Genomic DNA, 25,578 nt, shown 5'->3' on the forward strand with positions numbered 1-25,578 from the left:
CCATCTGGTCCGCCCAGGAAAAGGGAACAGCATTTGGTGAGGATGAAGGCCTTTTTGGTCCCTCGTATGCGTCCTCACTCAAAGGAGACGACAATAGGAGCAAACCGGGAGAAAGCTCAAAATCAAGCTCCAACCCAGCTGGTGGCTCCTCACCCAAAACCCCTGAGACATGCTCCAACCCCTGACCTGTATCTATTGCATCCCGCCCCCGGGCCCCTCCTCTAACCGTTTCCCCCCCCGTTGTATTCCATCAGCCCTACCCACATCAACCCCCACCTCTGCGGCCTGCCCCCTCCCCTCTCCCTCCCTCTCCCTCTTTGACCTTTTACTCTTCACCACCTGCTCACACTCCCCCTTTTCAATCGAGAGACCCTCCTCCAACACCTTCAAACCTCTTCGTGCTCCTTGCTTTGGCTCGGTGGGAGCGGCACCAGTGGGGACCGTGTCCGTAATCCCCGAGGGCACCTGGTCCACACTGACTTCTCCAGCAACACTGGCAAGTCCCTGCACCTTGGATACAGAGTCCACTCTACTCCCAGAAGGGCCTGGAAGCTGATCCGCTTGCTGTGGATCAATTGACGTATTGCCCATTGGCACGAAAGTCCCTCCAAAGTCTTGAGCCTTACCCTGCCCTCCAGTGGCCCCAGCTACTTCTGCAAAGGTTCTCCTACGGCCAGGACAGCTCCGATAGAGGTGATCAAGTCCACCACATCCATGACAGGCCTTCAGTGCAGTGCAGTCTTTAGCCTCGTGTCCCCCCTGACCACAGAAACGGCAGCAGACCCCAGTGCATCCTGCCTCCGTGTGGCCAGACTGCCTACACTGCCGACAGAAAGACGGTTGCCTCGAATAGAACAAATAGCCACGGTCCCCACCGAGACTAAAAAAGGCGGGTGGATGTCTGAGACCACCAGGCCCTTCTGGCTCAGGCTTGAGCAACACCTGGAACTGCCGTCTGCCAGTCCAAAACCCCATTGGATCATTAACATATCTTGCTGCTGACACCACTTCTCCATACCGGCCCAGGAAATCAGCCAAGGCAAGATCAGTCACAAACGGGTTAAACATGTGAACTGTGATCTGCCTGAAATTAGGTCTGTCCAAACTCAAAATCTTGTAGCAGGCAAGGGGCCTTACCCCAGCTCCAGCCGAACAATTTTCAGACACCTTTCTGTACACCTCCTCATTCCTCAGGGTGACATCAAAAGCTTTTTCCTGTTGGTTCCATTGAATGCACAAGACATCCTCCACCGTCAAAAGAAGCTGGCCCATGATGACCCTCTTGCAGAACCACGATCTTGAAACAGCATCTTCTTCTGTCACGATTGCCTGGAAACGAAGCGTGAACCTCAACCCAACCTTAGGGATAACCTGCACAGGAGAGGCCATACTGGCCATCGCTTCCATAGAAGTGTCGCCCAGATCAAAAAAGAAAAATCTCTCCACGAATACTACACTTGATCTTAGCCAAAAGGCCGAGAAGCGATGGGCCCAAAGTGTCTGGCGTTCCAGCCAGGCTCTTGGCACAAATCTCGCTGGTCGCGGTTGGCTGCTTTTGACATGAGCGGAGCAATGGCTGCTTTTCACCACCTCCGCCCACCTCCCCATTCCTGACCTCGACAGCTGTTTGACTTTTCACAAACTCAAAGGGCTCAGCCATACGGCAGAGCCTGCCAAAAATAGCTTAAACTCATTGGTGTTCCTCTCCACGGAAGTCTTTAGTAAAAGGCGAAAGACTTGTGCGTGATGAAGAGAAACCAGAGTCAGTACAGGCCTCTCCTCAAGAGCGGCCGAGGACCCCATTGGTCCCAGTCACCGCCCTCACGGTAGCCTTCTCTTAGCTTGCCAAATCCCCGCCCCCTCCCCATGTTGTCACGGGCTCTAGCCAATCGGGCTGTGGAGAAAAGTGTCTGGGCCTCAACATGCAATCCCCACAAATTTCTCAAGTTATCAGGCGCTTGCAGGCCCCCGGGGACCAAAATACAGGGAAAATGCGGGGTTGATTGGAGGCTAGCAGCCCTTCCAGGGCGCGTGAGGGATATCAGCTGTGGGGCAGGTTGACTCACCTTCCTCCAGCCACTGCCAGAGGGGCATTTGAAACTGTACGTTTGCATCATTGTTTGCTTGCTTGCTTGCTTGCTTGCTTGCTTTTCCACACGGCCAGAGAAGGGTGCACCGTTCCCGGCGGCACTGCAATGCCAGGTCGATGTGTGGAGTGAACGGAGCAAGCCCCTTTTTCAGCTCCCAGTTCTAAAAATCCGTTTAATATGTTTGTCCTCGGGTAGAGGACATATCAGATATTAAACTGATAAGAACAGATTTTTTCTTTCGAAAAGATTTATTGACACTCATTTCAAGTTTTTTCAAAGAAGGTTTACATCTTGAGATACAAAGGGTACATTATAATCACAACAATATGATAAATAGTTGTAAAACCATTGTTTGTTTGTTGTTTTTTTTTAAAACATTAAAAACAAATATTTCAAGGGGTTTTACATGTTGTCAAACATAAAATCCATCTCACAAATGAAAACCATGGAGTGTCCCAAATCTTTAAAAAGGGAGTGCATTGGTTTAAAACTTCTCTTCTTTCTAATTTTGTGCAGGAGCAGGGTGAGTCCCTACCCAGGGTCACTCATTCCGCTCCCCCAAACATTTGGTCTCTCGGGATCCTGTCGTGGTGCTCAGAGGAGATCCTCACCCTGTTGCTCCTTCCCACCTGCCTCACCCGGAGAGCCAGGCCGCCGCTGCTTTGACCTTTTCATGTGTGGCTCCGGCTCCTTCGTCCGAATGGGCACAGAGGCGATGCTTCTTTGTGGCTGTGTCCTAGGCCTGCCGCCTACAGCCATCCGGATCACAGCCACGGGGGGGATCTGCATGTGCTTCCTTACCAGCAAGTTTCTGGAGGTCCATATGGCGTCTTTGATGGCGGCTAGGGTGAGCCACATCTGGGCAAAGTCATCTTTCTTCAGTGTTTTTTGGCTCACCCCATACAGCACCAGTTGTGCTGTAAGGACCTCCCTTGCTGGCAAGTACGGGAATTGCAAGGAGCCGGCCATTGCCCACTGGTCTACGGCAGCGCTGCACTCCCAGAGCAAATGCCTCACCGACTCTGGCGCGCCACAACCGGGTCGGGGGCAGGTTGAGCGTGTTGACATGCCCCGGGAGTGCATGACGGACCTGACTGGGAGAATCTCATGAGCCACCATCCATGACAGGTCCCGGAGTCTGTTTGGAAGAGCGGAATGGTTCACGTTGCGCCAAACTGTTGAGGGCTCGCCAAATGCGAGCCCGCGCACTGGACTCACTGGCTCCTGCTCCTGCACAACAGAGATCAGAGAACGGTGGTTGGTTAAAATATGCAGCTCCTCCTGCTCCAGTTTAAAATGCTTTAAAAACGTCAGGATAAAAGCATAGGCTGGTGGCAGGCTAAAAGACACGGGTACTTTAAGATCTGTAGGTAAAAACTTCAATCGTCTGAGGTACGATCCCATCCAGAAACGTGTCATGGCTGTAGTTTTGGGGTTTCCGGATGGGTCTGTGGCTTGTTTGAGGTGTAGTGCGGTGTATCGGCTTCCTAAAAACAAGTACAGGTCAGGCACTCCTTTTCCTCCTTTCTCTTTTGGCCTTTTCATGACCTCCCTCCTCAGTCTCTCCCACTTGGAGCCCCACAGGAAATAAAAGATGGCTCGCTCCAGATCTAAAAGCACTCTCCTAGGTGGGATAAAAACAGAACTGATGAGTAAAAGCAAAGGTAAAATCACCGCTTTGATGATTAAAACCTTTCCTTCAATAGTCAGTCCTCTAAGTCCCCAATATCCTAGTCTTTGTTTTACTTTCCCTACCACGTCTGGCCAATTTGTTGTTCCTTCTCCCTCCCTGTCAAATTTGATCCCCAGTATTTTTTGGTCAGTCTGGGTCACAGTCAAAGGGAGTCCTGTCATCTCAGTCGCTGTCCACGGTCCATAAAATTGGGCTTGGGTCTTGTTTTTGTTCAACTTTGACCCAGAAGCCTGTCCAAACCAGTCAGTCAAGTCCAGCGTCCTGTTGACGGATAAAAGGTCGGTGCATAAAATGTTCACGTCGTCCATGTATAAAATACACTTGGTGTCCAGTCCCCCGCTCCCCGGTACTCCCAACCCATTGATTCGTTGATCCCTTCTCAAGATCTGTGCCAGCGGTTCTATACATGTTATGTATAGGAGGGCAGATAACGGACAACCCTGACGGACACCGCAGTTAATATCGACTGCTTTTGTCAAATGCCCGTTAATCACAAATTTGCTGGTAATGTCCCGATACAGCAATCCCACCCAAGCTAGAAACCTTTCTGGGAACCCCATTTTTTGCAGTACCTTGAAAAGGTACTGGTGCGAGACCCGATCGAAGGCTTTCTCAAAATCTAAATTTAGGACTACTAGCCGGATGTTTCTGTCTCTCGCGTAACAGATGGTGTCTCGGATCAGTACCAGGCTGTCGGTGATCTTCCTCCCTGGGATGGCACAGCCTTGATCCGGGTGAATCACCCCCTTTAAAAACAAGGACATACGTGAGGCTAAAAGTTTGCTAAAAAGTTTACAATCAAGGTTTAAAAGTGCGATAGGTCTCCAGTTCATCAGGTCGGTCTTGTCTTTGTTTTTGTGCAGTAGAGTCACTATCCCTACTCTAAAACTGTCAGGAAGTCGGTCTAGGTGCTCAAAGTCTTTAAAAACATCGATCAAATCAGGTGCTAAAATGTCCCAAAAGGTCAAATAAAATTCCAAGGGAAGTCCATCCTGTCCTGGGGACTTCCCTTTTTTAAAACTTGACAAACATTTATTTAACTCTAGAATGGTAAAATCTTGGGTTAAAAGCACACTGTCTTTTACTTTTTTATCGATGGATTTTAAAACTTCATTCATGGTGTCTATTCTAATGGGCTTTTCTTTATACAATTCTACGTAAAAATTTTCCACAATCTGTTTAATTTCTTCGATATTCTCTGTTATGCACCCGTTTTCCTTTTTTAGTTTTAAAATGGTCCCCCCTTTACTAACAATTTTCTTAAAAAAATACCTGGTGCACTTCTCACCCTCCTCTATTTCCCGTTCCCTGCTCCTTAAAATGACACCCTTGCTTTTAATTTCAGCTAAAACCGACATCTCTGATTTGATTTCTCTAATTTCTTCATTAAAATCCATTCCATTTTGGTTGAGGTTAAAATAGCGCTGTAGTCGCTTCTGCAGTCCCATCATGCGTCTGTTCTCCTTGCCCTTTCTTTTTTTGCCTGCCTGTCTGAAAAAAGTCTGGGTCTTTCCCTTCACCATCTCCCACCAGTGTGCTCGTGTATCGTACATGTCTTGAAGGGTCTGCCACTCTCGGTACTGCTCCCTGTACTGCTGAACTAGATGTTGATCTTCAAGCAGGGAGCAGTTGAGTTTCCACAGACCACTTCCAAAAGTCACACCTGAAGAGAGTGAAAGGGTGCAGGAGAGCATCAGGTGGTCAGAAAAGAAAACAGGGGTCAATCTAGCATCGGTCGGCGGGCAGTCCCGTGTGAAAATAAAATCTATGCGAGAGGCTCTGGTGCCATCACCACTGAACCAGGTGAAGCCCTCCTCTCTGGGATGCATGGTTTTAAAACAGTCTTGTAGTTTAAAATCCCTGCATATGCCCTGTAATAAAACCGATGTTTTGTCAATTTTAAAATCTTCCCCTGTTCTTTTTCTATCTTTTCGACTTAAAATACAGTTAAAATCACCTCCTAAAACTAATGGCACTCTCCCTAGCATGTGGGACTGCAGGTCTTCTAAAAGGTCATACCTGTCATTTTTGTCGTTAAAGCCATAAATATTGAGAAGGTTAAAATCCTGTCCCATAAAGGTCAAGTGTGCTAAAAGTGCCCTACCGTCTCTCACCACAGTGCTACCCTTCACCAGAACCTGAGGGTTTTTTATTAAAATGGCCACTCCATCGTTCTTATTTTGGTTTGATCCGCTCCATATCGATGTCTGTGGCCACATCTCCTCCCACTGTCGGTAGTGTTTTAAAAACGGTATGCCACATTCCTGCATTAAAAACACATCTGACTTTGTAGAATTAAGAAAGGATAAAACACTCTGGGCTCTAACTCTCGACTTCACACTTCTCACATTGATGGTTGAGAAGGTGAGTGTCATGAGTATGATTAAAAACAACAGGTATGAAATTTTAAAAACACTAAATAGAGGTTTAAGATGCTAAAATATCTTTTTTTTTTTAAAAAAAAAGGCAGTTAGACTATTTCTTGTGAACGGGGCTCCTCCTTCACTTCAACAGGTGATGAAGGAGGGAGTTGAGCTCCATTCCCCCGTCGGACTCTGGGGGTTGGCCTTTGACGCAAGGCTGCATTTAGCTTGGAGTCCTTAGGGGTTGATTGTAGAGCTACTGTCAGGAAAGAGACTTCATTTGGTGAATTGGAGGGGAAGACTCTGGGCTCCTCCACAGATGAACTGTCTGAGAGAGTCCCAACTCTTCCCCTCTTCTCTGAGGCTACAGGAGACTCAGAGGACAATTCCGATGCAAGTCTCTTTGTTTGCTGGGCATCGGGGAGGGGGGCATCCTCACTATTTTCAGGTGGTTGAAAATCTTCCATTTCTGAACTAGCTCCGCCCACTTCCTGCATCTCCCCATCCTCCTCTCCACTCTCCATTGATGGGGCTGTTGCAGGCCCCTCCCCCTCTCCCGCCTCACATGATCCCTCCTCTCCAATCACAGTATCTGGCGGGAGATTTGAATTTTCCTGCCCAGCCTCTTCAACCTGCTCTTTTTCTTTTTGTCCTCCATTTTGTTCATTGGCTTTTGCTGCCTTTAGTTTGTTGGCAAACGATTTGGGGCAAGCTCTGAAGAGATGATTTGTTTCTCCACAAAGGTTGCACTTCCTGCCATTGGTGCACTCCTCAAAAGTGTGCCCAATTTCTCTACACTTTCCGCAAAAGGTTTTTGTGCACGCTTCTACCAGGTGCCCATGCTCACCGCACTTGCGGCAGAGCTTGGGCTGACCTTGGTAGTGGATGTAGCCCCTGTTTTCACCCAGAACTATCATTGACGGCAGATGTTTCAGGCCTTGGAAGCCCTGGGGGTCCTGCCATTGTTGAATGGGGACCCTCCAAGCGCAATTCCAGATGCCGTCCTCATCTCTCACTTTGGTAGCCTGGCCTTTAACAGTGCAGTATCTCCCCAGCCATATACAAATGTCTTCTGCATTCACTGTCTCATTAAACATTCTGACAATGACTGTTTTCAATGCATTATCAGTCAGTTTTTCAACAACAAATGCAGAAAACTGGGGTTTCACAGACTCAAATCTTGTCCAAAATTCTCTCAAGATAGCCGCAGACTGGAAGCTTACATCAGAAACCTTTATTTAATGGTAGGGTCAAAATACAATTCAAATCGTTTGCTGTGAATTTCAAAGCCTGTTGGATTAACTTCCTGGAGAAATCTAGCCTTGACATCTCCAGGAGCTTTCCATCCTTTTCTTTAAACTTAAAACGGACGCTGTGGTGCCTCCGCATGTTGGCATGGGTGGCCGACATGGTGGAGGCACCACAAGCTAAAAGGATCTAAAATCAGTAAAAAACTTACAATGGACAAAAAAACAATGAACAATAAATAAGTAAATACAATTAAAAATATAAAAAGGAAAAAAATCTAAAAACGTACTTACCTTTTCAAGTTTTGGCCTGGACAAGGTGTTGAATCCGGCAGAGCGCAGGTAAGAGATTCTCTGGGCCAATGAATTCCTATTTGTTTAAGATATGCAACTACAGAAAAGTTGCACAACTTTAAACAAGGAATGTAGACAATTTCCTCCCAAGAGCTGGTTTAACTCAGAGCCACAACAGGCAAGAATTTAACCATCAAAAGGAGGCGACCGCAGTCTTAGCCAAAAGGCCGAGAAGCGATGGGCCCAAAGTGTCTGGCGTTCCAGCCAGGCTCTTGGCACAAATCTCGCTGGTCGCGGTTGGCTGCTTTTGACATGAGCGGAGCAATGGCTGCTTTTCACCACCTCCGCCCACCTCCCCATTCCTGACCTCGACAGCTGTTTGACTTTTCACAAACTCAAAGGGCTCAGCCATACAGCAGAGCCTGCCAAAAATAGCTTAAACTCATTGGTGTTCCTCTCCACGGAAGTCTTTAGTAAAAGGCGAAAGACTTGTGCGTGATGAAGAGAAACCAGAGTCAGTACAGGCCTCTCCTCAAGAGCGGCCGAGGACCCCATTGGTCCCAGTCACCGCCCTCACGGTAGCCTTCTCTTAGCTTGCCAAATCCCCGCCCCCTCCCCATGTTGTCACGGGCTCTAGCCAATCGGGCTGTGGAGAAAAGTGTCTGGGCCTCAACATGCAATCCCCACAAATTTCTCAAGTTATCAGGCGCTTGCAGGCCCCCGGGGACCAAAATACAGGGAAAATGCGGGGTTGATTGGAGGCTAGCAGCCCTTCCAGGGCGCGTGAGGGATATCAGCTGTGGGGCAGGTTGACTCACCTTCCTCCAGCCACTGCCAGAGGGGCATTTGAAACTGTACGTTTGCGTCATTGTTTGCTTGCTTGCTTGCTTGCTTGCTTGCTTTTCCACACGGCCAGAGAAGGGTGCACCGTTCCCGGCGGCACTGCAATGCCAGGTCGATGCGTGGAGTGAACGGAGCAAGCCCCTTTTTCAGCTCCCAGTTCTAAAAATCCGTTTAATATGTTTGTCCTCGGGTAGAGGACATATCAGATATTAAACTGATAAGAACAGATTTTTTTTCTTTCGAAAAGATTTATTGACACTCATTTCAAGTTTTTTCAAAGAAGGTTTACATCTTGAGATACAAAGGGTACATTATAATCACAACAATATGATAAATAGTTGTAAAACCATTGTTTGTTTGTTTTTTTTTTTTTTAAAACATTAAAAACAAATATTTCAAGGGGTTTTACATGTTGTCAAACATAAAATCCATCTCACAAATGAAAACCATGGAGTGTCCCAAATCTTTAAAAGGGAGTGCATTGGTTTAAAACTTCTCTTCTTTCTAATTTTGTGCAGGAGCAGAGTGAGTCCCTACCCAGGGTCACTCATTCCGCTCCCCCAAACATTTGGTCTCTCGGGATCCTGTCGTGGTGCTCAGAGGAGATCCTCACCCTGTTGCTCCTTCCCACCTGCCTCACCCGGAGAGCCAGGCCGCCGCTGCTTTGACCTTTTCATGTGTGGCTCCGGCTCCTTCGTCCGAATGGGTACAGAGGCGATGCTTCTTTGTGGCTGTGTCCTAGGCCTGCCGCCTACAGCCATCTGGATCACAGCCACGGGGGGGATCTGCATGTGCTTCCTTACCAGCAAGTTTCTGGAGGTCCATATGGCGTCTTTGATGGCGGCTAGGGTGAGCCACATCTGGGCAAAGTCATCTTTCTTCAGTGTTTTTTGGCTCACCCCATAGAGCACCAGTTGTGCTGTAAGGACCTCCCTTGCTGGCAAGTACGGGAATTGCAAGGAGCCGGCCATTGCCCACTGGTCTACGGCAGCGCTGCACTCCCAGAGCAAATGCCTCACCGACTCTGGCGCGCCACAACCGGGTCGGGGGCAGGTTGAGCGTGTTGACATGCCCCGGGAGTGCATGACGGACCTGACTGGGAGAATCTCATGAGCCACCATCCATGACAGGTCCCGGAGTCTGTTTGGAAGAGCGGAATGGTTCACGTTGCGCCAAACTGTTGAGGGCTCGCCAAATGCGAGCCCGCGCACTGGACTCACTGGCTCCTGCTCCTGCACAACAGAGATCAGAGAACGGTGGTTGGTTAAAATATGCAGCTCCTCCTGCTCCAGTTTAAAATGCTTTAAAAACGTCGGGATAAAAGCATAGGCTGGTGGCAGGCTAAAAGACACGGGTACTTTAAGATCTGTAGGTAAAATCTTCAATCGTCTGAGGTACGATCCCATCCAGAAACGTGTCATGGCTGTAGTTTTGGGGTTTCCGGATGGGTCTGTGGCTTGTTTGAGGTGTAGTGCGGTGTATCGGCTTCCTAAAAACAAGTACAGGTCAGGCACTCCTTTTCCTCCTTTCTCTTTTGGCCTTTTCATGACCTCCCTCCTCAGTCTCTCCCACTTGGAGCCCCACAGGAAATAAAAGATGGCTCGCTCCAGATCTAAAAGCACTCTCCTAGGTGGGATAAAAACAGAACTGATGAGTAAAAGCAAAGGTAAAATCACCGCTTTGATGATTAAAACCTTTCCTTCAATAGTCAGTCCTCTAAGTCCCCAATATCCTAGTCTTTGTTTTACTTTCCCTACCACGTCTGGCCAATTTGTTGTTCCTTCTCCCTCCCTGTCAAATTTGATCCCCAGTATTTTTTGGTCAGTCTGGGTCACAGTCAAAGGGAGTCCTGTCATCTCAGTCGCTGTCCACGGTCCATAAAATTGGGCTTGGGTCTTGTTTTTGTTCAACTTTGACCCAGAAGCCTGTCCAAACCAGTCAGTCAAGTCCAGCGTCCTGTTGACGGATAAAAGGTCGGTGCATAAAATGTTCACGTCGTCCATGTATAAAATACACTTGGTGTCCAGTCCCCCGCTCCCCGGTACTCCCAACCCATTGATTCGTTGATCCCTTCTCAAGATCTGTGCCAGCGGTTCTATACATGTTATGTATAGGAGGGCAGATAACGGACAACCCTGACGGACACCGCAGTTAATATCGACTGCTTTTGTCAAATGCCCGTTAATCACAAATTTGCTGGTAATGTCCCGATACAGCAATCCCACCCAAGCTAGAAACCTTTCTGGGAACCCCATTTTTTGCAGTACCTTGAAAAGGTACTGGTGCGAGACCCGATCGAAGGCTTTCTCAAAATCTAAATTTAGGACTACTAGCCGGATGTTTCTGTCTCTCGCGTAACAGATGGTGTCTCGGATCAGTACCAGGCTGTCGGTGATCTTCCTCCCTGGGATGGCACAGCCTTGATCCGGGTGAATCACCCCCTTTAAAAACAAGGACATACGTGAGGCTAAAAGTTTGCTAAAAAGTTTACAATCAAGGTTTAAAAGTGCGATAGGTCTCCAGTTCATCAGGTCGGTCTTGTCTTTGTTTTTGTGCAGTAGAGTCACTATCCCTACTCTAAAACTGTCAGGAAGTCGGTCTAGGTGCTCAAAGTCTTTAAAAACATCGATCAAATCAGGTGCTAAAATGTCCCAAAAGGTCAAATAAAATTCCAAGGGAAGTCCATCCTGTCCTGGGGACTTCCCTTTTTTAAAACTTGACAAACATTTATTTAACTCTAGAATGGTAAAATCTTGGGTTAAAAGCACACTGTCTTTTACTTTTTTATCGATGGATTTTAAAACTTCATTCATGGTGTCTATTCTAATGGGCTTTTCTTTATACAATTCTACGTAAAAATTTTCCACAATCTGTTTAATTTCTTCGATATTCTCTGTTATGCACCCGTTTTCCTTTTTTAGTTTTAAAATGGTCCCCCCTTTACTAACAATTTTCTTAAAAAAATACCTGGTGCACTTCTCACCCTCCTCTATTTCCCGTTCCCTGCTCCTTAAAATGACACCCTTGCTTTTAATTTCAGCTAAAACCGACATCTCTGATTTGATTTCTCTAATTTCTTCATTAAAATCCATTCCATTTTGGTTGAGGTTAAAATAGCGCTGTAGTCGCTTCTGCAGTCCCATCATGCGTCTGTTCTCCTTGCCCTTTCTTTTTTTGCCTGCCTGTCTGAAAAAAGTCTGGGTCTTTCCCTTCACCATCTCCCACCAGTGTGCTCGTGTATCGTACATGTCTTGAAGGGTCTGCCACTCTCGGTACTGCTCCCTGTACTGCTGAACTAGATGTTGATCTTCAAGCAGGGAGCAGTTGAGTTTCCACAGACCACTTCCAAAAGTCACACCTGAAGAGAGTGAAAGGGTGCAGGAGAGCATCAGGTGGTCAGAAAAGAAAACAGGGGTCAATCTAGCATCGGTCGGCGGGCAGTCCCGTGTGAAAATAAAATCTATGCGAGAGGCTCTGGTGCCATCACCACTGAACCAGGTGAAGCCCTCCTCTCTGGGATGCATGGTTTTAAAACAGTCTTGTAGTTTAAAATCCCTGCATATGCCCTGTAATAAAACCGATGTTTTGTCAATTTTAAAATCTTCCCCTGTTCTTTTTCTATCTTTTCGACTTAAAATACAGTTAAAATCACCTCCTAAAACTAATGGCACTCTCCCTAGCATGTGGGACTGCAGGTCTTCTAAAAGGTCATACCTGTCATTTTTGTCGTTAAAGCCATAAATATTGAGAAGGTTAAAATCCTGTCCCATAAAGGTCAAGTGTGCTAAAAGTGCCCTACCGTCTCTCACCACAGTGCTACCCTTCACCAGAACCTGAGGGTTTTTTATTAAAATGGCCACTCCATCGTTCTTATTTTGGTTTGATCCGCTCCATATCGATGTCTGTGGCCACATCTCCTCCCACTGTCGGTAGTGTTTTAAAAACGGTATGCCACATTCCTGCATTAAAAACACATCTGACTTTGTAGAATTAAGAAAGGATAAAACACTCTGGGCTCTAACTCTCGACTTCACACTTCTCACATTGATGGTTGAGAAGGTGAGTGTCATGAGTATGATTAAAAACAACAGGTATGAAATTTTAAAAACACTAAATAGAGGTTTAAGATGCTAAAATATCTTTTTTTTTTTAAAAAAAAGGCAGTTAGACTATTTCTTGTGAACGGGGCTCCTCCTTCACTTCAACAGGTGATGAAGGAGGGAGTTGAGCTCCATTCCCCCGTCGGACTCTGGGGGTTGGCCTTTGACGCAAGGCTGCATTTAGCTTGGAGTCCTTAGGGGTTGATTGTAGAGCTACTGTCAGGAAAGAGACTTCATTTGGTGAATTGGAGGGGAAGACTCTGGGCTCCTCCACAGATGAACTGTCTGAGAGAGTCCCAACTCTTCCCCTCTTCTCTGAGGCTACAGGAGACTCAGAGGACAATTCCGATGCAAGTCTCTTTGTTTGCTGGGCATCGGGGAGGGGGGCATCCTCACTATTTTCAGGTGGTTGAAAATCTTCCATTTCTGAACTAGCTCCGCCCACTTCCTGCATCTCCCCATCCTCCTCTCCACTCTCCATTGATGGGGCTGTTGCAGGCCCCTCCCCCTCTCCCGCCTCACATGATCCCTCCTCTCCAATCACAGTATCTGGCGGGAGATTTGAATTTTCCTGCCCAGCCTCTTCAACCTGCTCTTTTTCTTTTTGTCCTCCATTTTGTTCATTGGCTTTTGCTGCCTTTAGTTTGTTGGCAAACGATTTGGGGCAAGCTCTGAAGAGATGATTTGTTTCTCCACAAAGGTTGCACTTCCTGCCATTGGTGCACTCCTCAAAAGTGTGCCCAATTTCTCTACACTTTCCGCAAAAGGTTTTTGTGCACGCTTCTACCAGGTGCCCATGCTCACCGCACTTGCGGCAGAGCTTGGGCTGACCTTGGTAGTGGATGTAGCCCCTGTTTTCACCCAGAACTATCATTGACGGCAGATGTTTCAGGCCTTGGAAGCCCTGGGGGTCCTGCCATTGTTGAATGGGGACCCTCCAAGCGCAATTCCAGATGCCGTCCTCATCTCTCACTTTGGTAGCCTGGCCTTTAACAGTGCAGTATCTCCCCAGCCATATACAAATGTCTTCTGCATTCACTGTCTCATTAAACATTCTGACAATGACTGTTTTCAATGCATTATCAGTCAGTTTTTCAACAACAAATGCAGAAAACTGGGGTTTCACAGACTCAAATCTTGTCCAAAATTCTCTCAAGATAGCCGCAGACTGGAAGCTTACATCAAAACCTTTATTTAATGGTAGGGTCAAAATACAATTCAAATCGTTTGCTGTGAATTTCAAAGCCTGTTGGATTAGCTTCCTGGAGAAATCTAGCCTTGACATCTCCAGGAGCTTTCCATCCTTTTCTTTAAACTTAAAACGGACGCTGTGGTGCCTCCGCATGTTGGCATGGGTGGCCGACATGGTGGAGGCACCACAAGCTAAAAGGATCTAAAATCAGTAAAAAACTTACAATGGACAAAAAAACAATGAACAATAAATAAGTAAATACAATTAAAAATATAAAAAGGAAAAAAATCTAAAAACGTACTTACCTTTTCAAGTTTTGGCCTGGACAAGGTGTTGAATCCGGCAGAGCGCAGGTAAGAGATTCTCTGGGCCAATGAATTCCTATTTGTTTAAGATATGCAACTACAGAAAAGTTGCACAACTTTAAACAAGGAATGTAGACAATTTCCTCCCAAGAGCTGGTTTAACTCAGAGCCACAACAGGCAAGAATTTAACCATCAAAAGGAGGCGACCGCAGTCTTAGCCAAAAGGCCGAGAAGCGATGGGCCCAAAGTGTCTGGCGTTCCAGCCAGGCTCTTGGCACAAATCTCGCTGGTCGCGGTTGGCTGCTTTTGACATGAGCGGAGCAATGGCTGCTTTTCACCACCTCCGCCCACCTCCCCATTCCTGACCTCGACAGCTGTTTGACTTTTCACAAACTCAAAGGGCTCAGCCATACGGCAGAGCCTGCCAAAAATAGCTTAAACTCATTGGTGTTCCTCTCCACGGAAGTCTTTAGTAAAAGGCGAAAGACTTGTGCGTGATGAAGAGAAACCAGAGTCAGTACAGGCCTCTCCTCAAGAGCGGCCGAGGACCCCATTGGTCCCAGTCACCGCCCTCACGGTAGCCTTCTCTTAGCTTGCCAAATCCCCGCCCCCTCCCCATGTTGTCACGGGCTCTAGCCAATCGGGCTGTGGAGAAAAGTGTCTGGGCCTCAACATGCAATCCCCACAAATTTCTCAAGTTATCAGGCGCTTGCAGGCCCCCGGGGACCAAAATACAGGGAAAATGCGGGGTTGATTGGAGGCTAGCAGCCCTTCCAGGGCGCGTGAGGGATATCAGCTGTGGGGCAGGTTGACTCACCTTCCTCCAGCCACTGCCAGAGGGGCATTTGAAACTGTACGTTTGCGTCATTGTTTGCTTGCTTGCTTGCTTGCTTTTCCACACGGCCAGAGAAGGGTGCACCGTTCCCGGCGGCACTGCAATGCCAGGTCGATGCGTGGAGTGAACGGAGCAAGCCCCTTTTTCAGCTCCCAGTTCTAAAAATCCGTTTAATATGTTTGTCCTCGGGTAGAGGACATATCAGATATTAAACTGATAAGAACAGATACTACACTTGATCTTAGCCAAAAGGCCGAGAAGCGATGGGCCCAAAGTGTCTGGCGTTCCAGCCAGGCTCTTGGCACAAATCTCGCTGGTCGCGGTTGGCTGCTTTTGACATGAGCGGAGCAATGGCTGCTTTTCACCACCTCCGCCCACCTCCCCATTCCTGACCTCGACAGCTGTTTGACTTTTCACAAACTCAAAGGGCTCAGCCATACGGCAGAGCCTGCCAAAAATAGCTTAAACTCATTGGTGTTCCTCTCCACGGAAGTCTTTAGTAAAAGGCGAAAGACTTGTGCGTGATGAAGAGAAACCAGAGTCAGTACAGGCCTCTCCTCAAGAGCGGCCGAGGACCCCATTGGTCCCAGTCACCGCCCTCACGGTAGCCTTCTCTTAGCTTGCCAAATCCCCGCCCCCTCCCCATGTTGTCACGGGCTCTAGCCAATCGGGCTGTGGAGAAAAGTGTCTGGGCCTCAACATGCAATCCCCACAAATTTCTCAAGTTATCAGGCGCTTGCAGGCCCCCGGGGACCAAAATACAGGGAAAATGCGGGGTTGATTGGAGGCTAGCAGCCCTTCCAGGGCGCGTGAGGGATATCAGCTGTGGGGCAGGTTGACTCACCTTCCTCCAGCCACTGCCAGAGGGGCATTTGAAACTGTACGTTTGCGTCATTGTTTGCTTGCTTGCTTGCTTGCTTGCTTGCTTTTCCACACGGCCAGAGAAGGGTGCACCGTTCCCGGCGGCACTGCAATGCCAGGTCGATGCGTGGAGTGAACGGGGCAAGCCCCTTTTTCAGCTCCCAGTTCTAAAAATCCGTTTAATATGTTTGTCCTCGGGTAGAGGACATATCAGATATTAAACTGATAAGAACAGATACTACACTTGATCTTAGCCAAAAGGCCGAGAAGCGATGGGCCCAAAGTGTCTGGCGTTCCAGCCAGGCTCTTGGCACAAATCTCGCTGGTCGCGGTTGGCTGCTTTTGACATGAGCGGAGCAATGGCTGCTTTTCACCACCTCCGCCCACCTCCCCATTCCTGACCTCGACAGCTGTTTGACTTTTCACAAACTCAAAGGGCTCAGCCATACGGCAGAGCCTGCCAAAAATAGCTTAAACTCATTGGTGTTCCTCTCCACGGAAGTCTTTAGTAAAAGGCGAAAGACTTGTGCGTGATGAAGAGAAACCAGAGTCAGTACAGGCCTCTCCTCAAGAGCGGCCGAGGACCCCATTGGTCCCAGTCACCGCCCTCACGGTAGCCTTCTCTTAGCTTGCCAAATCCCCGCCCCCTCCCCATGTTGTCACGGGCTCTAGCCAATCGGGCTGTGGAGAAAAGTGTCTGGGCCTCAACATGCAATCCCCACAAATTTCTCAAGTTATCAGGCGCTTGCAGGCCCCCGGGGACCAAAATACAGGGAAAATGCGGGGTTGATTGGAGGCTAGCAGCCCTTCCAGGGCGCGTGAGGGATATCAGCTGTGGGGCAGGTTGACTCACCTTCCTCCAGCCACTGCCAGAGGGGCATTTGAAACTGTACGTTTGCGTCATTGCTTGCTTGCTTGCTTGCTTGCTTTTCCACACGGCCAGAGAAGGGTGCACCGTTCCCGGCGGCACTGCAATGCCAGGTCGATGCGTGGAGTGAACGGAGTAAGCCCCTTTTTCAGCTCCCAGTTCTAAAAATCCGTTTAATATGTTTGTCCTCGGGTAGAGGACATATCAGATATTAAACTGATAAGAACAGATTTTTTCTTTCGAAAAGATTTATTGACACTCATTTCAAGTTTTTTCAAAGAAGGTTTACATCTTGAGATACAAAGGGTACATTATAATCACAACAATATGATAAATAGTTGTAAAACCATTGTTTGTTTGTTTTGTTTTTTTTTAAAACATTAAAAACAAATATTTCAAGGGGTTTTACATGTTGTCAAACATAAAATCCATCTCACAAATGAAAACCATGGAGTGTCCCAAATCTTTAAAAAGGGAGTGCATTGGTTTAAAACTTCTCTTCTTTCTAATTTTGTGCAGGAGCAGAGTGAGTCCCTACCCAGGGTCACTCATTCCGCTCCCCCAAACATTTGGTCTCTCGGGATCCTGTCGTGGTGCTCAGAGGAGATCCTCACCCTGTTGCTCCTTCCCACCTGCCTCACCCGGAGAGCCAGGCCGCCGCTGCTTTGACCTTTTCATGTGTGGCTCCGGCTCCTTCGTCCGAATGGGCACAGAGGCGATGCTTCTTTGTGGCTGTGTCCTAGGCCTGCCGCCTACAGCCATCCGGATCACAGCCACGGGGGGGATCTGCATGTGCTTCCTTACCAGCAAGTTTCTGGAGGTCCATATGGCGTCTTTGATGGCGGCTAGGGTGAGCCACATCTGGGCAAAGTCATCTTTCTTCAGTGTTTTTTGGCTCACCCCATACAGCACCAGTTGTGCTGTAAGGACCTCCCTTGCTGGCAAGTACGGGAATTGCAAGGAGCCGGCCATTGCCCACTGGTCTACGGCAGCGCTGCACTCCCAGAGCAAATGCCTCACCGACTCTGGCGCGCCACAACCGGGTCGGGGGCAGGTTGAGCGTGTTGACATGCCCCGGGAGTGCATGACGGACCTGACTGGGAGAATCTCATGAGCCACCATCCATGACAGGTCCCGGAGTCTGTTTGGAAGAGCGGAATGGTTCACGTTGCGCCAAACTGTTGAGGGCTCGCCAAATGCGAGCCCGCGCACTGGACTCACTGGCTCCTGCTCCTGCACAACAGAGATCAGAGAACGGTGGTTGGTTAAAATATGCAGCTCCTCCTGCTCCAGTTTAAAATGCTTTAAAAACGTCAGGATAAAAGCATAGGCTGGTGGCAGGCTAAAAGACACGGGTACTTTAAGATCTGTAGGTAAAATCTTCAATCGTCTGAGGTACGATCCCATCCAGAAACGTGTCATGGCTGTAGTTTTGGGGTTTCCGGATGGGTCTGTGGCTTGTTTGAGGTGTAGTGCGGTGTATCGGCTTCCTAAAAACAAGTACAGGTCAGGCACTCCTTTTCCTCCTTTCTCTTTTGGCCTTTTCATGACCTCCCTCCTCAGTCTCTCCCACTTGGAGCCCCACAGGAAATAAAAGATGGCTCGCTCCAGATCTAAAAGCACTCTCCTAGGTGGGATAAAAACAGAACTGATGAGTAAAAGCAAAGGTAAAATCACCGCTTTGATGATTAAAACCTTTCCTTCAATAGTCAGTCCTCTAAGTCCCCAATATCCTAGTCTTTGTTTTACTTTCCCTACCACGTCTGGCCAATTTGTTGTTCCTTCTCCCTCCCTGTCAAATTTGATCCCCAGTATTTTTTGGTCAGTCTGGGTCACAGTCAAAGGGAGTCCTGTCATCTCAGTCGCTGTCCACGGTCCATAAAATTGGGCTTGGGTCTTGTTTTTGTTCAACTTTGACCCAGAAGCCTGTCCAAACCAGTCAGTCAAGTCCAGCGTCCTGTTGACGGATAAAAGGTCGGTGCATAAAATGTTCACGTCGTCCATGTATAAAATACACTTGGTGTCCAGTCCCCCGCTCCCCGGTACTCCCAACCCATTGATTCGTTGATCCCTTCTCAAGATCTGTGCCAGCGGTTCTATACATGTTATGTATAGGAGGGCAGATAACGGACAACCCTGACGGACACCGCAGTTAATATCGACTGCTTTTGTCAAATGCCCGTTAATCACAAATTTGCTGGTAATGTCCCGATACAGCAATCCCACCCAAGCTAGAAACCTTTCTGGGAACCCCATTTTTTGCAGTACCTTGAAAAGGTACTGGTGCGAGACCCGATCGAAGGCTTTCTCAAAATCTAAATTTAGGACTACTAGCCGGATGTTTCTGTCTCTCGCGTAACAGATGGTGTCTCGGATCAGTACCAGGCTGTCGGTGATCTTCCTCCCTGGGATGGCACAGCCTTGATCCGGGTGAATCACCCCCTTTAAAAACAAGGACATACGTGAGGCTAAAAGTTTGCTAAAAAGTTTACAATCAAGGTTTAAAAGTGCGATAGGTCTCCAGTTCATCAGGTCGGTCTTGTCTTTGTTTTTGTGCAGTAGAGTCACTATCCCTACTCTAAAACTGTCAGGAAGTCGGTCTAGGTGCTCAAAGTCTTTAAAAACATCGATCAAATCAGGTGCTAAAATGTCCCAAAAGGTCAAATAAAATTCCAAGGGAAGTCCATCCTGTCCTGGGGACTTCCCTTTTTTAAAACTTGACAAACATTTATTTAACTCTAGAATGGTAAAATCTTGGGTTAAAAGCACACTGTCTTTTACTTTTTTATCGATGGATTTTAAAACTTCATTCATGGTGTCTATTCTAATGGGCTTTTCTTTATACAATTCTACGTAAAAATTTTCCACAATCTGTTTAATTTCTTCGATATTCTCTGTTATGCACCCGTTTTCCTTTTTTAGTTTTAAAATGGTCCCCCCTTTACTAACAATTTTCTTAAAAAAATACCTGGTGCACTTCTCACCCTCCTCTATTTCCCGTTCCCTGCTCCTTAAAATGACACCCTTGCTTTTAATTTCAGCTAAAACCGACATCTCTGATTTGATTTCTCTAATTTCTTCATTAAAATCCATTCCATTTTGGTTGAGGTTAAAATAGCGCTGTAGTCGCTTCTGCAGTCCCATCATGCGTCTGTTCTCCTTGCCCTTTCTTTTTTTGCCTGCCTGTCTGAAAAAAGTCTGGGTCTTTCCCTTCACCATCTCCCACCAGTGTGCTCGTGTATCGTACATGTCTTGAAGGGTCTGCCACTCTCGGTACTGCTCCCTGTACTGCTGAACTAGATGTTGATCTTCAAGCAGGGAGCAGTTGAGTTTCCACAGACCACTTCCAAAAGTCACACCTGAAGAGAGTGAAAGGGTGCAGGAGAGCATCAGGTGGTCAGAAAAGAAAACAGGGGTCAATCTAGCATCGGTCGGCGGGCAGTCCCGTGTGAAAATAAAATCTATGCGAGAGGCTCTGGTGCCATCACCACTGAACCAGGTGAAGCCCTCCTCTCTGGGATGCATGGTTTTAAAACAGTCTTGTAGTTTAAAATCCCTGCATATGCCCTGTAATAAAACCGATGTTTTGTCAATTTTAAAATCTTCCCCTGTTCTTTTTCTATCTTTTCGACTTAAAATACAGTTAAAATCACCTCCTAAAACTAATGGCACTCTCCCTAGCATGTGGGACTGCAGGTCTTCTAAAAGGTCATACCTGTCATTTTTGTCGTTAAAGCCATAAATATTGAGAAGGTTAAAATCCTGTCCCATAAAGGTCAAGTGTGCTAAAAGTGCCCTACCGTCTCTCACCACAGTGCTACCCTTCACCAGAACCTGAGGGTTTTTTATTAAAATGGCCACTCCATCGTTCTTATTTTGGTTTGATCCGCTCCATATCGATGTCTGTGGCCACATCTCCTCCCACTGTCGGTAGTGTTTTAAAAACGGTATGCCACATTCCTGCATTAAAAACACATCTGACTTTGTAGAATTAAGAAAGGATAAAACACTCTGGGCTCTAACTCTCGACTTCACACTTCTCACATTGATGGTTGAGAAGGTGAGTGTCATGAGTATGATTAAAAACAACAGGTATGAAATTTTAAAAACACTAAATAGAGGTTTAAGATGCTAAAATATCTTTTTTTTTTTAAAAAAAAAAAAGGCAGTTAGACTATTTCTTGTGAACGGGGCTCCTCCTTCACTTCAACAGGTGATGAAGGAGGGAGTTGAGCTCCATTCCCCCGTCGGACTCTGGGGGTTGGCCTTTGACGCAAGGCTGCATTTAGCTTGGAGTCCTTAGGGGTTGATTGTAGAGCTACTGTCAGGAAAGAGACTTCATTTGGTGAATTGGAGGGGAAGACTCTGGGCTCCTCCACAGATGAACTGTCTGAGAGAGTCCCAACTCTTCCCCTCTTCTCTGAGGCTACAGGAGACTCAGAGGACAATTCCGATGCAAGTCTCTTTGTTTGCTGGGCATCGGGGAGGGGGGCATCCTCACTATTTTCAGGTGGTTGAAAATCTTCCATTTCTGAACTAGCTCCGCCCACTTCCTGCATCTCCCCATCCTCCTCTCCACTCTCCATTGATGGGGCTGTTGCAGGCCCCTCCCCCTCTCCCGCCTCACATGATCCCTCCTCTCCAATCACAGTATCTGGCGGGAGATTTGAATTTTCCTGCCCAGCCTCTTCAACCTGCTCTTTTTCTTTTTGTCCTCCATTTTGTTCATTGGCTTTTGCTGCCTTTAGTTTGTTGGCAAACGATTTGGGGCAAGCTCTGAAGAGATGATTTGTTTCTCCACAAAGGTTGCACTTCCTGCCATTGGTGCACTCCTCAAAAGTGTGCCCAATTTCTCTACACTTTCCACAAAAGGTTTTTGTGCACGCTTCTACCAGGTGCCCATGCTCACCGCACTTGCGGCAGAGCTTGGGCTGACCTTGGTAGTGGATGTAGCCCCTGTTTTCACCCAGAACTATCATTGACGGCAGATGTTTCAGGCCTTGGAAGCCCTGGGGGTCCTGCCATTGTTGAATGGGGACCCTCCAAGCGCAATTCCAGATGCCGTCCTCATCTCTCACTTTGGTAGCCTGGCCTTTAACAGTGCAGTATCTCCCCAGCCATATACAAATGTCTTCTGCATTCACTGTCTCATTAAACATTCTGACAATGACTGTTTTCAATGCATTATCAGTCAGTTTTTCAACAACAAATGCAGAAAACTGGGGTTTCACAGACTCAAATCTTGTCCAAAATTCTCTCAAGATAGCCGCAGACTGGAAGCTTACATCAAAACCTTTGTTTAATGGTAGGGTCAAAATACAATTCAAATCGTTTGCTGTGAATTTCAAAGCCTGTTGGATTAGCTTCCTGGAGAAATCTAGCCTTGACATCTCCAGGAGCTTTCCATCCTTTTCTTTAAACTTAAAACGGACGCTGTGGTGCCTCCGCATGTTGGCATGGGTGGCCGACATGGTGGAGGCACCACAAGCTAAAAGGATCTAAAATCAGTAAAAAACTTACAATGGACAAAAAAACAATGAACAATAAATAAGTAAATACAATTAAAAATATAAAAAGGAAAAAAATCTAAAAACGTACTTACCTTTTCAAGTTTTGGCCTGGACAAGGTGTTGAATCCGGCAGAGCGCAGGTAAGAGATTCTCTGGGCCAATGAATTCCTATTTGTTTAAGATATGCAACTACAGAAAAGTTGCACAACTTTAAACAAGGAATGTAGACAATTTCCTCCCAAGAGCTGGTTTAACTCAGAGCCACAACAGGCAAGAATTTAACCATCAAAAGGAGGCGACCGCAGTCTTAGCCAAAAGGCCGAGAAGCGATGGGCCCAAAGTGTCTGGCGTTCCAGCCAGGCTCTTGGCACAAATCTCGCTGGTCGCGGTTGGCTGCTTTTGACATGAGCGGAGCAATAGCTGCTTTTCACCACCTCCGCCCACCTCCCCATTCCTGACCTCGACAGCTGTTTGACTTTTCACAAACTCAAAGGGCTCAGCCATACGGCAGAGCCTGCCAAAAATAGCTTAAACTCATTGGTGTTCCTCTCCACGGAAGTCTTTAGTAAAAGGCGAAAGACTTGTGCGTGATGAAGAGAAACCAGAGTCAGTACAGGCCTCTCCTCAAGAGCGGCCGAGGACCCCATTGGTCCCAGTCCCCGCCCTCACGGTAGCCTTCTCTTAGCTTGCCAAATCCCCGCCCCCTCCCCATGTTGTCACGGGCTCTAGCCAATCGGGCTGTGGAGAAAAGTGTCTGGGCCTCAACATGCAATCCCCACAAATTTCTCAAGTTATCAGGCGCTTGCAGGCCCCCGGGGACCAAAATACAGGGAAAATGCGGGGTTGATTGGAGGCTAGCAGCCCTTCCAGGGCGCGTGAGGGATATCAGCTGTGGGGCAGGTTGACTCACCTTCCTCCAGCCACTGCCAGAGGGGCATTTGAAACTGTACGTTTGCGTCATTGTTTGCTTGCTTGCTTGCTTGCTTGCTTGCTTGCTTTTCCACACGGCCAGAGAAGGGTGCACCGTTCCCGGCGGCACTGCAATGCCAGGTCGATGCGTGGAGTGAACGGGGCAAGCCCCTTTTTCAGCTCCCAGTTCTAAAAATCCGTTTAATATGTTTGTCCTCGGGTAGAGGACATATCAGATATTAAACTGATAAGAACAGATACTACACTTGATCTTAGCCAAAAGGCCGAGAAGCGATGGGCCCAAAGTGTCTGGCGTTCCAGCCAGGCTCTTGGCACAAATCTCGCTGGTCGCGGTTGGCTGCTTTTGACATGAGCGGAGCAATGGCTGCTTTTCACCACCTCCGCCCACCTCCCCATTCCTGACCTCGACAGCTGTTTGACTTTTCACAAACTCAAAGGGCTCAGCCATACGGCAGAGCCTGCCAAAAATAGCTTAAACTCATTGGTGTTCCTCTCCACGGAAGTCTTTAGTAAAAGGCGAAAGACTTGTGCGTGATGAAGAGAAACCAGAGTCAGTACAGGCCTCTCCTCAAGAGCGGCCGAGGACCCCATTGGTCCCAGTCACCGCCCTCACGGTAGCCTTCTCTTAGCTTGCCAAATCCCCGCCCCCTCCCCATGTTGTCACGGGCTCTAGCCAATCGGGCTGTGGAGAAAAGTGTCTGGGCCTCAACATGCAATCCCCACAAATTTCTCAAGTTATCAGGCGCTTGCAGGCCCCCGGGGACCAAAATACAGGGAAAATGCGGGGTTGATTGGAGGCTAGCAGCCCTTCCAGGGCGCGTGAGGGATATCAGCTGTGGGGCAGGTTGACTCACCTTCCTCCAGCCACTGCCAGAGGGGCATTTGAAACTGTACGTTTGCGTCATTGTTTGCTTGCTTGTTTGCTTGCTTGCTTGCTTGCTTGCTTTTCCACACGGCCAGAGAAGGGTGCACCGTTCCCGGCGGCACTGCAATGCCAGGTCGATGCGTGGAGTGAACGGAGCAAGCCCCTTTTTCAGCTCCCAGTTCTAAAAATCCGTTTAATATGTTTGTCCTCGGGTAGAGGACATATCAGATATTAAACTGATAAGAACAGATACTACACTTGATCTTAGCCAAAAGGCCGAGAAGCGATGGGCCCAAAGTGTCTGGCGTTCCAGCCAGGCTCTTGGCACAAATCTCGCTGGTCGCGGTTGGCTGCTTTTGACATGAGCGGAGCAATGGCTGCTTTTCACCACCTCCGCCCACCTCCCCATTCCTGACCTCGACAGCTGTTTGACTTTTCACAAACTCAAAGGGCTCAGCCATACGGCAGAGCCTGCCAAAAATAGCTTAAACTCATTGGTGTTCCTCTCCACGGAAGTCTTTAGTAAAAGGCGAAAGACTTGTGCGTGATGAAGAGAAACCAGAGTCAGTACAGGCCTCTCCTCAAGAGCGGCCGAGGACCCCATTGGTCCCAGTCACCGCCCTCACGGTAGCCTTCTCTTAGCTTGCCAAATCCCCGCCCCCTCCCCATGTTGTCACGGGCTCTAGCCAATCGGGCTGTGGAGAAAAGTGTCTGGGCCTCAACATGCAATCCCCACAAATTTCTCAAGTTATCAGGCGCTTGCAGGCCCCCGGGGACCAAAATACAGGGAAAATGCGGGGTTGATTGGAGGCTAGCAGCCCTTCCAGGGCGCGTGAGGGATATCAGCTGTGGGGCAGGTTGACTCACCTTCCTCCAGCCACTGCCAGAGGGGCATTTGAAACTGTACGTTTGCGTCATTGCTTGCTTGCTTGCTTGCTTTTCCACACGGCCAGAGAAGGGTGCACCGTTCCCGGCGGCACTGCAATGCCGGGTCGATGCGTGGAGTGAACGGAGCAAGCCCCTTTTTCAGCTCCCAGTTCTAAAAATCCGTTTAATATCTTTGTCCTCGGGTAGAGGACATATCAGATATTAAACTGATAAGAACAGATTTTTTTTTTTTTTTTTTTTTTTTTTTTTATTTCAGTTCCTCACTCCAAAACAAATGTCACAAAACAAAGAAAACAGTTTACATATGAGGTCCAAAAATCCAAAACACAATTGACCCACTCCATCCATTTTGTTCAAACAAAACAAACCAAGCCAAACAAAAGTTTACCTTAAACATCCTACCCCCCCCCCCCCCCCCTATTTCAATCCCACAGACCAAAACCCCCCTTCCACCTCTCTAAAGCAGCATGCATTCCCCACTTCAGGATGTCCCTCTCAATTCTCCTCTTCAAGTCTGCTTTTACTCTGCTCACCACCCCATCCACTCTACTGCATCTGTTGTTCTTAATTAGGTCCTGTCTAGCCACCCACAAGCCTCTCTTTACCATGCTAATTACTAGCCAAACAGCTAATTTTGCCCAACCCAGTCCTGTTCCCACCCCCCTCTCAACCATTTCCCATGATAGTTGGAAC

The 25,578-nt window shown here is 47.8% G+C and overlaps 12 non-coding genes and 5 pseudogenes across 12 annotated transcripts; all 17 read right to left on the bottom strand.

Annotated features, from left to right (window-relative positions):
* Positions 1–1,408: 1,408 nt before the first annotated feature.
* LOC139618770 (U2 spliceosomal RNA) lies at positions 1,409–1,487 on the bottom strand (annotated as a pseudogene).
* Positions 1,488–1,651: 164 nt separating this feature from the next.
* On the bottom strand, positions 1,652–1,766 carry LOC139619180 (U5 spliceosomal RNA). The gene has a single exon (XR_011690182.1). It is a non-coding gene; the product is annotated as a U5 spliceosomal RNA (small nuclear RNA).
* A 399-nt stretch (positions 1,767–2,165) lies between these two features.
* LOC139619836 (U2 spliceosomal RNA) lies at positions 2,166–2,340 on the bottom strand (annotated as a pseudogene).
* Positions 2,341–8,088: 5,748 nt separating this feature from the next.
* Positions 8,089–8,205, bottom strand: LOC139618786 (U5 spliceosomal RNA). Its single transcript, XR_011689797.1, has one exon. It is a non-coding gene; the product is annotated as a U5 spliceosomal RNA (small nuclear RNA).
* A 399-nt stretch (positions 8,206–8,604) lies between these two features.
* Positions 8,605–8,781, bottom strand: LOC139619761 (U2 spliceosomal RNA; annotated as a pseudogene).
* Positions 8,782–14,530: 5,749 nt separating this feature from the next.
* LOC139619181 (U5 spliceosomal RNA) lies at positions 14,531–14,645 on the bottom strand. Its single transcript, XR_011690183.1, has one exon. It is a non-coding gene; the product is annotated as a U5 spliceosomal RNA (small nuclear RNA).
* A 391-nt stretch (positions 14,646–15,036) lies between these two features.
* LOC139619521 (U2 spliceosomal RNA) lies at positions 15,037–15,228 on the bottom strand. The gene has a single exon (XR_011690514.1). It is a non-coding gene; the product is annotated as a U2 spliceosomal RNA (small nuclear RNA).
* A 164-nt stretch (positions 15,229–15,392) lies between these two features.
* On the bottom strand, positions 15,393–15,507 carry LOC139619182 (U5 spliceosomal RNA). Its single transcript, XR_011690184.1, has one exon. It is a non-coding gene; the product is annotated as a U5 spliceosomal RNA (small nuclear RNA).
* A 399-nt stretch (positions 15,508–15,906) lies between these two features.
* LOC139619254 (U2 spliceosomal RNA) lies at positions 15,907–16,098 on the bottom strand. Its single transcript, XR_011690257.1, has one exon. It is a non-coding gene; the product is annotated as a U2 spliceosomal RNA (small nuclear RNA).
* A 164-nt stretch (positions 16,099–16,262) lies between these two features.
* Positions 16,263–16,377, bottom strand: LOC139619183 (U5 spliceosomal RNA). The gene has a single exon (XR_011690185.1). It is a non-coding gene; the product is annotated as a U5 spliceosomal RNA (small nuclear RNA).
* A 391-nt stretch (positions 16,378–16,768) lies between these two features.
* LOC139618716 (U2 spliceosomal RNA) lies at positions 16,769–16,943 on the bottom strand (annotated as a pseudogene).
* Positions 16,944–22,697: 5,754 nt separating this feature from the next.
* Positions 22,698–22,812, bottom strand: LOC139619185 (U5 spliceosomal RNA). Its single transcript, XR_011690187.1, has one exon. It is a non-coding gene; the product is annotated as a U5 spliceosomal RNA (small nuclear RNA).
* Positions 22,813–23,215: 403 nt separating this feature from the next.
* On the bottom strand, positions 23,216–23,407 carry LOC139619265 (U2 spliceosomal RNA). Its single transcript, XR_011690268.1, has one exon. It is a non-coding gene; the product is annotated as a U2 spliceosomal RNA (small nuclear RNA).
* A 164-nt stretch (positions 23,408–23,571) lies between these two features.
* LOC139619186 (U5 spliceosomal RNA) lies at positions 23,572–23,686 on the bottom strand. The gene has a single exon (XR_011690188.1). It is a non-coding gene; the product is annotated as a U5 spliceosomal RNA (small nuclear RNA).
* A 407-nt stretch (positions 23,687–24,093) lies between these two features.
* LOC139619522 (U2 spliceosomal RNA) lies at positions 24,094–24,285 on the bottom strand. The gene has a single exon (XR_011690515.1). It is a non-coding gene; the product is annotated as a U2 spliceosomal RNA (small nuclear RNA).
* Positions 24,286–24,449: 164 nt separating this feature from the next.
* Positions 24,450–24,564, bottom strand: LOC139619187 (U5 spliceosomal RNA). Its single transcript, XR_011690189.1, has one exon. It is a non-coding gene; the product is annotated as a U5 spliceosomal RNA (small nuclear RNA).
* Positions 24,565–24,951: 387 nt separating this feature from the next.
* On the bottom strand, positions 24,952–25,163 carry LOC139619820 (U2 spliceosomal RNA; annotated as a pseudogene).
* Positions 25,164–25,578: the final 415 nt, after the last annotated feature.

This window comes from Trachinotus anak, unplaced genomic scaffold (assembly GCF_046630095.1).
Source record: "Trachinotus anak isolate AG129_WGS33_773 ecotype Australia unplaced genomic scaffold, CSIRO_AGI_Tana_v1 ptg000003l, whole genome shotgun sequence".
Classification (NCBI taxonomy): Eukaryota; Metazoa; Chordata; class Actinopteri; order Carangiformes; family Carangidae; genus Trachinotus; species Trachinotus anak.